Here is a 10036-nt window from a genome sequence, read left to right as displayed (position 1 = left end):
AACCCCCTAAGCTGGACTACTGTCATTGTGGGTAGGCTGGCCAGATCAAGCTCCATGGTTCCCTAGTTTTGTTTCAACAAAAACGTTATGCAAAATTTGTTATCAAGAATTTAGAAAAATCACAAAAATGCAATATTTGAAATTAATCCAAATTAAAATCAAAAAGATTTTTTCACTGGCGCAATTTAAAAGATTTGTAATTTGTTTTACTTAAAACTGTAGTGTGACACTGAACACAAGTACTGGATCCCACCAATGCACATAAAAAATGTTGGAAAGTGGAGTATTGGTAAGGGTAAGTAAGTACCTTCACTTTGAAATTGGCCACTAACCACCACTAGGTTCAGTTAGGTCTTAATAAATTATCCCCCAGCTCAACCCTTGGTAGGTTGACAATGAGCGTCGAAGCTTAATCTAGGAGACTATGGGCCTGATTATGACCTTGGTGGATGGGATACTCTGCCACAAATGTGACAGATATCCTGCCCGTTGGCTTACAAGTTCCATAGGATATACGGGAACTTGTAATACGGCCCCAAAGCGAACAAAATAAGATCTTTTATTGAAAGAAACTGGAGAATTTGAAGCAGACTAGGTATTGAGAAACCTTTATTTGCTTTTAAAAAAGCACAGATTTACATGAATATTGGGTTAAAGCAGTTTACCCTGTGGAAAAGGGAAAAGTGCTTAGAACGATGTTTCATCTCCCTCTCTTAAGGGTCATTATAAATGTAAAAACTGCATGGCATGTCAATTTACAAGTGAAACTAAAGAAATAATGTTGAATGGACAAACACATTATCAGATTTTTTTTTATAATTGTAATCCCAAAAATGTGATTTATTGCGTTAAATGCCCCTGTGAGCTGATATACATTGGACAAACATCACAGCCGGTAAGAACCAGAATTCTGCAGCACAGATCAAGAATTAAATGCACAATGAGAGCAGCGCCACTGTTGGAACACTATAGTTAACTTAACCATAAGCCTGATTATGGCCCTCATTATGACACTGACAGACAGGGAAGAAGTGGCGGTAGAATTGCCAACAGGCCGGCGGAAAAAATATTTAATTATGACCATGGCGGTTACCGCCATAGTCATCCTCCACTTCTCTACTCCGACCACCAGGGCGGTGACGACCGCTGGGCTGGAGACTTCGGTCTCCAGCCCAGTGGCCGTCACTAGACCGCCGGCGGTATCAGGGCCCTGCATACCACCATGGATTTCGGGTGGTTTGGAACTGCCAGGAAATCCATGGCAGTAGGCACTATGATAAGGGTCTCCCCCACCCCCCTCCCCCACCCGAGTCCTCCCTCCATCCCCCCACCCCCCTGATACCCCTAAGGTGGCAGGACCCCCTCCCCAACATGCAGAGACACACACCCCTACACGCACACATACACTACAACAACACATACCCGCACACATACAAACAGACATGCACACAGACCGACCCACACACATTTCCCATACACACAACACACCCCTGCATTCATACACGCACTCACACACCTCCTCTACATACTCACACGCACACCCCCATGCACGCACACAACACACAACACCCCCCCACCCCCTCCCCTAACAGACTATAAGCTTACCTTGTCCGTTGATCCTCCGAGAGGGGACGGGATCCATGGGGGTTGCTCCGCCTCCAGCTCCCTGTCACCAGAACACCGCCACACCGAATCATGGAACATGATTCGGTGGGTGGTGTTCTGATGACAATGCGGTGGAGGTGGAGCAGGCTCCACTTCCCCGCCGATCGCCAGTATGGCTGCTGGCGGCTCTCCGTCTGAAAAAGGACAGAGGGCTGCCAGAAGTCATAATACGCCACGCGGAAAACAGCCTGCACTGGCGGTCTTCTGCACGGCGGTACCTCTGCGGTCTTTGAAAAAGACCGCCAAGGTCGAAATGAGGGCCTATATCTGGTGGACAGTACTTCAGGTAGTGTATGCCAAACAAGATGGACAATCTATACCCAGGAGTCTGGTCAGAATGGAGGCCAGATTAATCAAAATATATGGAACAACAAGGCATGGCCTAAATGATCTGGATGAAATGTGGGCCTTGATCTAGAGGGATTATGTTTATCTATATGTTCTGACAATGTATTAATGTATCTTGTATTCAGTATATTGCAGACGTTTCTCATGTTGTATCTGAAGGATTTGCCACAGTAACTTCACTTCAAACAATGTTTCTCTTTCCTCTATTACAATGATAGGAACACACATGTACAAATGAGACACTTTCTTGCTTTATTGAGAGTTCATGTTCCTTTGAGAGCACAAGGTTTGAAATGATCCTTGAGGCTCCAATGAAATTGGGTTCTATAGATGTTGCAAAATTCTGTAACATTCACAATTCAACAAGATTGGACGGAAAAAGATAACAAGATTTTTGGGTTTGGAGGCCTCGAATAGAAAGATGTTGCCCCATTTTAGAGGGGTGATTCTCAATTCAATGCACAAAGAAAGTAAAGAAACCGCCACTCGACACACGACAGAGAAAGAATTATTTCTTCCTGGAAGATGGCCTCCGAAAAGGTCTGGGAATTTTCTGACAAGTATGAAGCCTACTAGAGGGGCTTGAGATCACATATTTCATAAAAAACGGCAGGCCTTCCAAGAGAGGACGCACTTCTTGTAAGAAGAGCTGCAATGTAGTGTGCGGCCCTCATGATAATACTTTGTTAGATTTCTACGCAATCATATAGGTGCTTTAATGATAGCAACAGTATTTTTGATTTGGACTATCACCGATAACACCCATTTTAAGATGGCCACATCTGTAGAAATGAATATTCTAAATTAATATGGCAGCCAGGCTAGTTGGAGAAAGGATATTTTAAGACAGCCACAGAATAGAGTACGCATTTTGAGACACAAAGAGGCCATCCAAAGGGCCCTCGTAAACATAGCTGAAGGACCAGGGATTTTCTGGGCACAAAAACACAATATATGCTAATGCGTTTGAGAAGAACTGGGACGCGATGCTTGGTTGAAATGTAAGGAAGTCCCCAACAACCCAGGATTTTGAACACCGACGCTTTGGCTTTTAGCTAAAGTGAAATATTTCCCTTAAACTCTGGTTTTGCATTCAGTTTGCCCTTTAGGAAGTATGTGTTTTTGGTCAAGTTTAGTCTGACCCAGAGTCAATGAAAACAGGTGCATATATCGATCTTCTGGCATGGGGGTGTTAGATATTGCAGCACTGCAAATTTCTTTCACATGGAATAAAATGCCCGCACAAGAGATCAGGCACTCATAGGACTTCTATATTTAATGATCACCATTCAGTTGAGCATGAGAAACATGAAATTACTAATGCGGTCAGTTTGTAGAGACAACATTTTGTGGTTTTAAGTCTCAATAGACTTCCTCACGGTGGAGGTTTTTAATGGTTTAAAGTTGTTTGTTTGGTAATTTATTTTGTTTGTATTTATTAGGTACTTCTCTATCCACGAGTTCTGATGAGGCCCATACTTAAAAAGGGCCAAAATGCTGCAACCTTTTGTATGTTATCACCTTCACTGGCAGGGCTTTTCCTCGCCATTACTGAGCCTTTTTTGGCAATTTAGGGCAGTTCGCGCTTAGGCCCTCATAACATTTTTTCCACATAAACTATCCACACCAAACTTGCTTCCTTTTATCCAACATCCTAGGGATTCTAGAGGTACCCAGAGTTTGTGGGTTCCCCTGAAGGAAACCAAGAAATTTGTCAAAATACAGCAACATTTTAGTTTTAAAAAAATGGGAAAAAGGGCTGCAGAAGAAGACTTGAGTTTTTTCATTGAAAATGGCATCAATAAAGGGTTTGCGGTGCTAAAATCATCATCCTCCCAGCTTTCAGGAACAGCAGACATTTTTCAACACAATTTTGGCATTTTACTGGAACATACCACCTTTGTTTTACTATTTTTTGTGCTTTTAACCTCCTTCCAGTTAGTGACAGAAATGGGTGTGAAACCAATGCTGGATCCCAGAAAGCTAAACATTTCTGAAAAGTAGAGAAAATTCTAAATTTACCGAGGGGTCATTTGTAGATCCTACAAGGTTTTCCTACAAAAAATAACAACTGCAATAAAAAAATATTGAAATTGAGGTAAAAAAACAGCCATTTTTCTCCAGGTTTTACTGTGTAACTTTTTCTTGCAATGTCAGATTTTTTAAAGCAATATACCATTATGTCTGATGGACTCTTCTGGTTGCAGATATATATGGGGCTTGTAGGTTCATCAAGAACCCTAGGAACCCAGAGCCAGTAAATGAGCTGCACCTTGCAATGGGTTTTCATTGTATACCAGGTACACAGCATTTCAATTAGTGAAATATAAAGACAGAAAAATAGGTATCAAGGAAACCTTTGTATTTTCAAAATGGGCACAAGATAAGGTGTTGATAATCAGAGGTTATTTGCACATCTCGGAATTCTGGGGTCCCCATACTAGCATGTGAATTACAGGGAATTTCTCAAATAGATGTCTTTTTTACACAATGTCTTACATCTGAAGGAAAAAATGCAGAGAAAGACAAGGGGCAATAACACTTGCTCTGCTATTGTGTATTACCCCAAGTCTCCTGATAAAAACGGTACCTCGCTTGTGTGGGTAGGCCTAATGCCTGCGACAGGAAATACAACAGGGACACATCACATTTTTACATTGACAAGTGATGTGTTTTTTGGAAAGTGCCTAGCTGTGGATTCTGATCTGTAGCTCAGCTGGCACTGAGGAAAAACTACCAAACGTGTGCATTTTTGAAAACTAGACACCTAGGGGAATCTAGGATGGGGTGACTTGTGGGCTTTCACCAGGTTCTGTTACCCAGAATCCTGTGCAAACTCAAAGTTTGGCAAACAAAAAACACTTTTTCCTCACATTTTGGTGACAGAAAGTTCTAGAATGTGAGAAGAGCCACAAATGCCCTTCTACCTAGCGTTTCCCCAAGTCTCCCGATAAAAATGGTACCTCACTTGTGTGGGTAGGCCTACTGCCCGCAGCAGGAAATGCCTCAAAACACAAAGTGGACACACAACATTTCCCAAAGAAAACAGAGCTGTTTTGTGCAAAGTGCCTAACTGTGGAGATTGGCTTCTAGGTCACCAGGCAACTAGGGAAACCTATCAAACCTGTGGATTTTTTTAAACTAGACACCTAGAGGAATCCAAGATGGGGTGACATGGGGGCTCTCGCCAGGTTCTTTTACCCAGAATCCTTTGCAAACCTCAAAATTTGACAAAGAAACACTTTTTCCTCACATTTCGGTGACAGGAAGTTCTGGAATCTGAGCGAAGCCACAAATTCCTTCCACCCAGCATTCTACCAAGTCTCCTGATAAAAATGGTACCTCACTTGCATGGGTTGGCCTTGTGCCCGCGACAGCAAATGCCCCAAAAACACAACGTGGACACATCACATTTTCCCAAAGAAAACAGAGCTGTTTTTTGCAAAGTGCCAAGCTATGGATTTTGGAGTCTAGCTCAACCGGCACCTAGGGAAAGCTACAAAACCTGTGCATTTTTTTTAAACTAGACACGTAGGGGAACTCAAGATGGGTGGACTTGTGGGGCTCTCACCAGGTTCTGTTACACAGAATCCTTTGAAAACCCCAAAATTTGGCCAACAAAAACAGTTTTACATCACAGTTTGTCCCAAGGGGGACAGAAATGGCTATAAATAATATGCCAACCTGAGGGGAGCAACCCTTGCCCAGGGGGCCACCTCCCAAACATAAAACACACACACACTATCTCTGGTGCCTAATTGGCTTCTGCCCCCAACGGGGGCAGATGAGCCTGAAAAAAATAGGCCGATGGGGGCAGAAATGGCCAACAGTTTTATGTCGCTCTTGGGGGCGACCGTTGCCCAACCGATGCTCCCCCCACAGAAAAAAACAAAGAAAAAATCCCAGGTGTTCCAGTGATTTCTGCTCAGTCTAAAAATAATAGGCTGATCCTCCCCCAGGAGGGGCATAAATGGGCATAAATAACATGCCACCTAAGGTGAGCGACCCTTGCCCAAGGGTCCACCCTGCAAAACTAAAAACACATACACTATCCTTGGTGCCTAAGTGGCTTCTGCTCCCCTTGGTGGCAGATCGGCCTAAAATAAACAGGCCTATCTGCCCCCAAGGGGGGCAGAAATGGCCAACAGTTCTATGCCCCCCCAGAAAAAAAACAAAGGAAAAAGTCCCTGGTGTTCCAGGGGTTTCTGGCCCATTGGGGCAGATCAGCCTAAAATAATAGGCCAATCTGCCCCCAAGGGAGGCAGAAATGGCCTTAGATCACACGCTGATGTCATTAGATTGGGGGAGGGGGATCAGGGGTGAAAGGGGAAGCAATTCCCCTTCCATCCCTGTACTGGGGGGTAGGGCGAAGGTTCCAGTACGAGGACGTAATGGTTATGTCCTCTGCACAAGAGCACTGTGCCGCAGGACATAACCATTATGTCCGCAGCACAGAACGGGTTATGAGAGGTAGAGAGGAAACTATATACGCCCTATAAGGATTTTTGTGTACATCTTTCTTTAAATATGGATGAAAATAAAGAGGACATAGGGGGTGATTCTAAGTCTGGCGGGCGGCGGAGGCCGCCCGCCAGACTTCCCCCTCCAAAATACCGCTCCGCTGAGGGTATTCTGGGTTTTGCACTGGGCTGGCGGGCGACCGCCAAAAGGCCGCCCGCCAGCCCAGTGCAAAACTACCTTCCCACGAGGACGCCGGCTCCGAATGGAGCCGACGGAGTGGAAAGGTGCGACGGGTGCAGTGGCACCCGTCGCGAATTTCACTGTCTGCAATGCAGACAGTGAAATTCTTTGTGGGGCCCACTTACGGGGGCCCCTGCAGTGCCCATGCCATTGGCATGGGCACTGCAGGGGCCCCATGACAACCCATACCGCCATCCTGTTCCTGGCGGGCGAACCGCCAGGAACAGGATGGCGGTATGGGCTGTCAGAATCCCCATGGCGGCGCAGCGAGCTGCGCCGCCATGGAGGATTCAAATGGGCAGCGGAAAACCGGCGGGAGACCGCCGGTTTTCCACTTCTGACCGCGGTCAAATCGCCGCGGTCAGAATGCCCAGCGGGGCACTGCCAGCCTGTTGGCGGTGCCCCCGTCATTTTAGCCCTGGCGGTCTTGGACCGCCAGGGTTAGAATGACCCCCATAGAGATGTGTTACAACCATCTCTTTGATGTGGATTAATGTTGAAAATATTGGTGATAACCACACTGTTTTGAAATGAGGAGATGAGTAAAGGACTATGGCCCTCATTACAACCCTGGCGGTAGGTGTTAAAGCGACAGTAATACCGCCAACAGGTCGGCGGTACAAAAAGTGGAATCACGACCACGGCGGAAAGCGCTAACATAGACAGCCACTTTAACACTCCGACCGCCACGGCGGTAGCAACAAACACCGTGGTGGTCACCACCAACAGACAGGCGGAAGTCAATGTACTGCCCACCGTATTACAAGGCACCAATCCGCCAGCTTTTCTGGGACGGTACCAATGCCATCAAAAGCACAGCGGAAAATGAACAACGAAGGGGAACAACTCACCTCTCGACACTCCACGAGGAACCAGGACGCCATGGAGCCCTAATTGCAGATCCTACCCATGTTGGTGTATCTACTAATACACCATGAAGTAGAAACAAGGTGGGGACGGCGGCGGCGAGTCCTGCACCTAGCACACAGGGGAGGGGAGGAGGGAAAAGAGAGTGACACATACACGCGGCACGCAACACCTCCACCCCCCACCCGCACCCACAACAACATACACACAAGCACATCCAACAACAATACTGATACACCCCGTCACCCCCTGGAAGAATGCAAGGACAAAAGCAAATGATTCTAACCAGTGTTATATTGGAACATTCATATATAGCAAGAGAAATCAAATAATCAGTATATACAATTTTTTCAGTAAGTACACAAGGCCACACTGTCCCTTGTTAATGTCTGTGGACCAGTGGTCCCAAAAAGAATGGGCAAAGCCCATACATGACACCTGCCTCAAAACGTAGAGAACACTGCAGGGGCATCAGGTCGAAAAAAACACAGGCCTTCATTGGGAAGGGAGGGGAGGCACCTCAGCCAGATGATGGTACAACGCCACTGCTCCTCGAGGGGGCTCAATGCCCACTACTTGGTCCTGGGGAGTGCAAAGCCACAGTCTCTCAAGTCTCTCAAAGTGGGTGGTGTGCCCACTGCTTGGTCCTGGGGAGTCCTGGGGAGTCCTGGGGAGTGCAAAGCCACAGTCTCAAAAGTCTCTCAAGTGGGTGGTGTGCCCACTGCCTGGTCTTGGGAGTGGAAAGCCACAGTCTCTCAAGTCTCTCAAGTTGGTGGTGCACCCACTGCTTGGTCCTGGGGAGTGCAAAGCCACAGTCTCACAACTCTCTCAAGTAGGTGGTGTGCCCACTGCTTGGTCCTGGGGAGTGCAAAGCCACAGTCTCCCAAGTCTCTCAAGTGGGTGGTATGAGCACTGCTTGCTCCTGGGGAGTGCAAAGCCACAGTCTCTCAAGTCTCTCCAGTGGGTGGTTTGCCCACTGCTTTATCCTGGGGAGGGCAAAGGCCAGTCTCTCAAGTTACTCCAGTGGGTGGTTTGCCCACTGCTTCATCTTGAGGAGTGCAAAGCAACAGTCTCTCAAGTGGATGTGATTCTCCACTGGTTCTGGAGGGGGCCTGATGCCCAGAGTGCTTCCTCCTGCCAAGGACTGAGGTAGTGGATGTCATTCTCCACTGGTTCTGGAGGGGGCCTGGTGCCCAGAGTGCTCCATCCTGCCAAGGACTGAGGTAGTGGATGTCATTCTCCACTGGTTCTGGAGGGGGCCTGGTGCCCAGAATGCTCCACGTGCAGTGTGGCCGGTACAATTCCCTCACCTGTGTGTGCGTGTCACGAGATTTGCGAGGTTCAGGTAGCATGATACGCCATGGAAGCAGCGACATACCCCACACTGCTGCGGCTGCACCTTTCACCTGCAGGTGTAAACAGTGATGGAAGAAATGCTTCATGGAAGCTGCCCAGGGTCCAGGAACTCTCATCCAGCCTCAGACAACTGACCAGTGGGGATGGTAGCCATGTCAGCGGTGGTGCCTTTGTCCGAGGACGCCACGGGGCCGGTGGCGGTGCTTGCAGCGGTGTCTTTTGCAGCAGTGCTTGCGGCGGTGTTGGCGGTGGTTCATGGGTCAGCACCTGCAGAGGGACACAGCAGAACGTTTCCTGCAGCCTCAGATGGGAAAGAGGCAGGGGACTGTCGCTATGGCTGTAGAAATGCCGGGGCGGTGCAGGTGGCTGTGCCTTCGGCGGTATCTGTCACGGCGGTGCTGGCGGCGGTGCATGGGTCAGCACCTGTAGAGGGACACAGCAGGACGTTTCCTGCAGCTTTGGACGGCTGCCCACTGGGGAAGAGGCTGGTGACTGTCGCTGAGGCTGTAGACGTGCCGGGGGTCGTGCAGGTGGTGGTGCAGCTGGCGGTTGTGGTGGCGGGGCAGCTAGCGGTGCTAACCACCGTACAGGTTGGCGTGGTCGTGGACAGGAAGTGTGACACTGGTCCCTCAGTCGGTGCCACCATGCCCTCTCCTGACCTGCTCTTTAGCTTGTGGCCCTTACCCAGCTTTGATGGTGCCACAGTTGTCTTGCCACTATCCCCTTTGGTTTTTGCTGAGCCCTTGGTGGCTGGTACTTTCGGCTTCTCCTTCCGGGATGTGGGCACCTTTTTCACCTTGGCAGGTGGTGGAATGTCCTTGCCCTAGTTACATGGTACACTGGCAGCCCTGATGGGTGGCGCACTCCAGGACCCCCAGTTGCTGGCACCACTGTGCCTGGGGATTTGGTGGCTGAGGTGCTGGGCTGGGGCCTGGAAAGCCTGGCCCTGGGGAAAGGATGTCTTCTTCCACTGGTTCTGGAGGGGGCTTTGTTCCCAGAGTGCTTCATCCTTCCAAGGATTGGGTAAGTTGATGTATCTCTCCACTGGTTCTGGAGGGGACTTTGAGCCCAGAGTGCTTCTTGTGCCCGAAGTGCTTCA

Source organism: Pleurodeles waltl, chromosome 8, assembly GCF_031143425.1.
Source record: "Pleurodeles waltl isolate 20211129_DDA chromosome 8, aPleWal1.hap1.20221129, whole genome shotgun sequence".
NCBI lineage: Eukaryota > Metazoa > Chordata > Amphibia > Caudata > Salamandridae > Pleurodeles > Pleurodeles waltl.
This window is presented reverse-complemented; position numbering follows the sequence as displayed.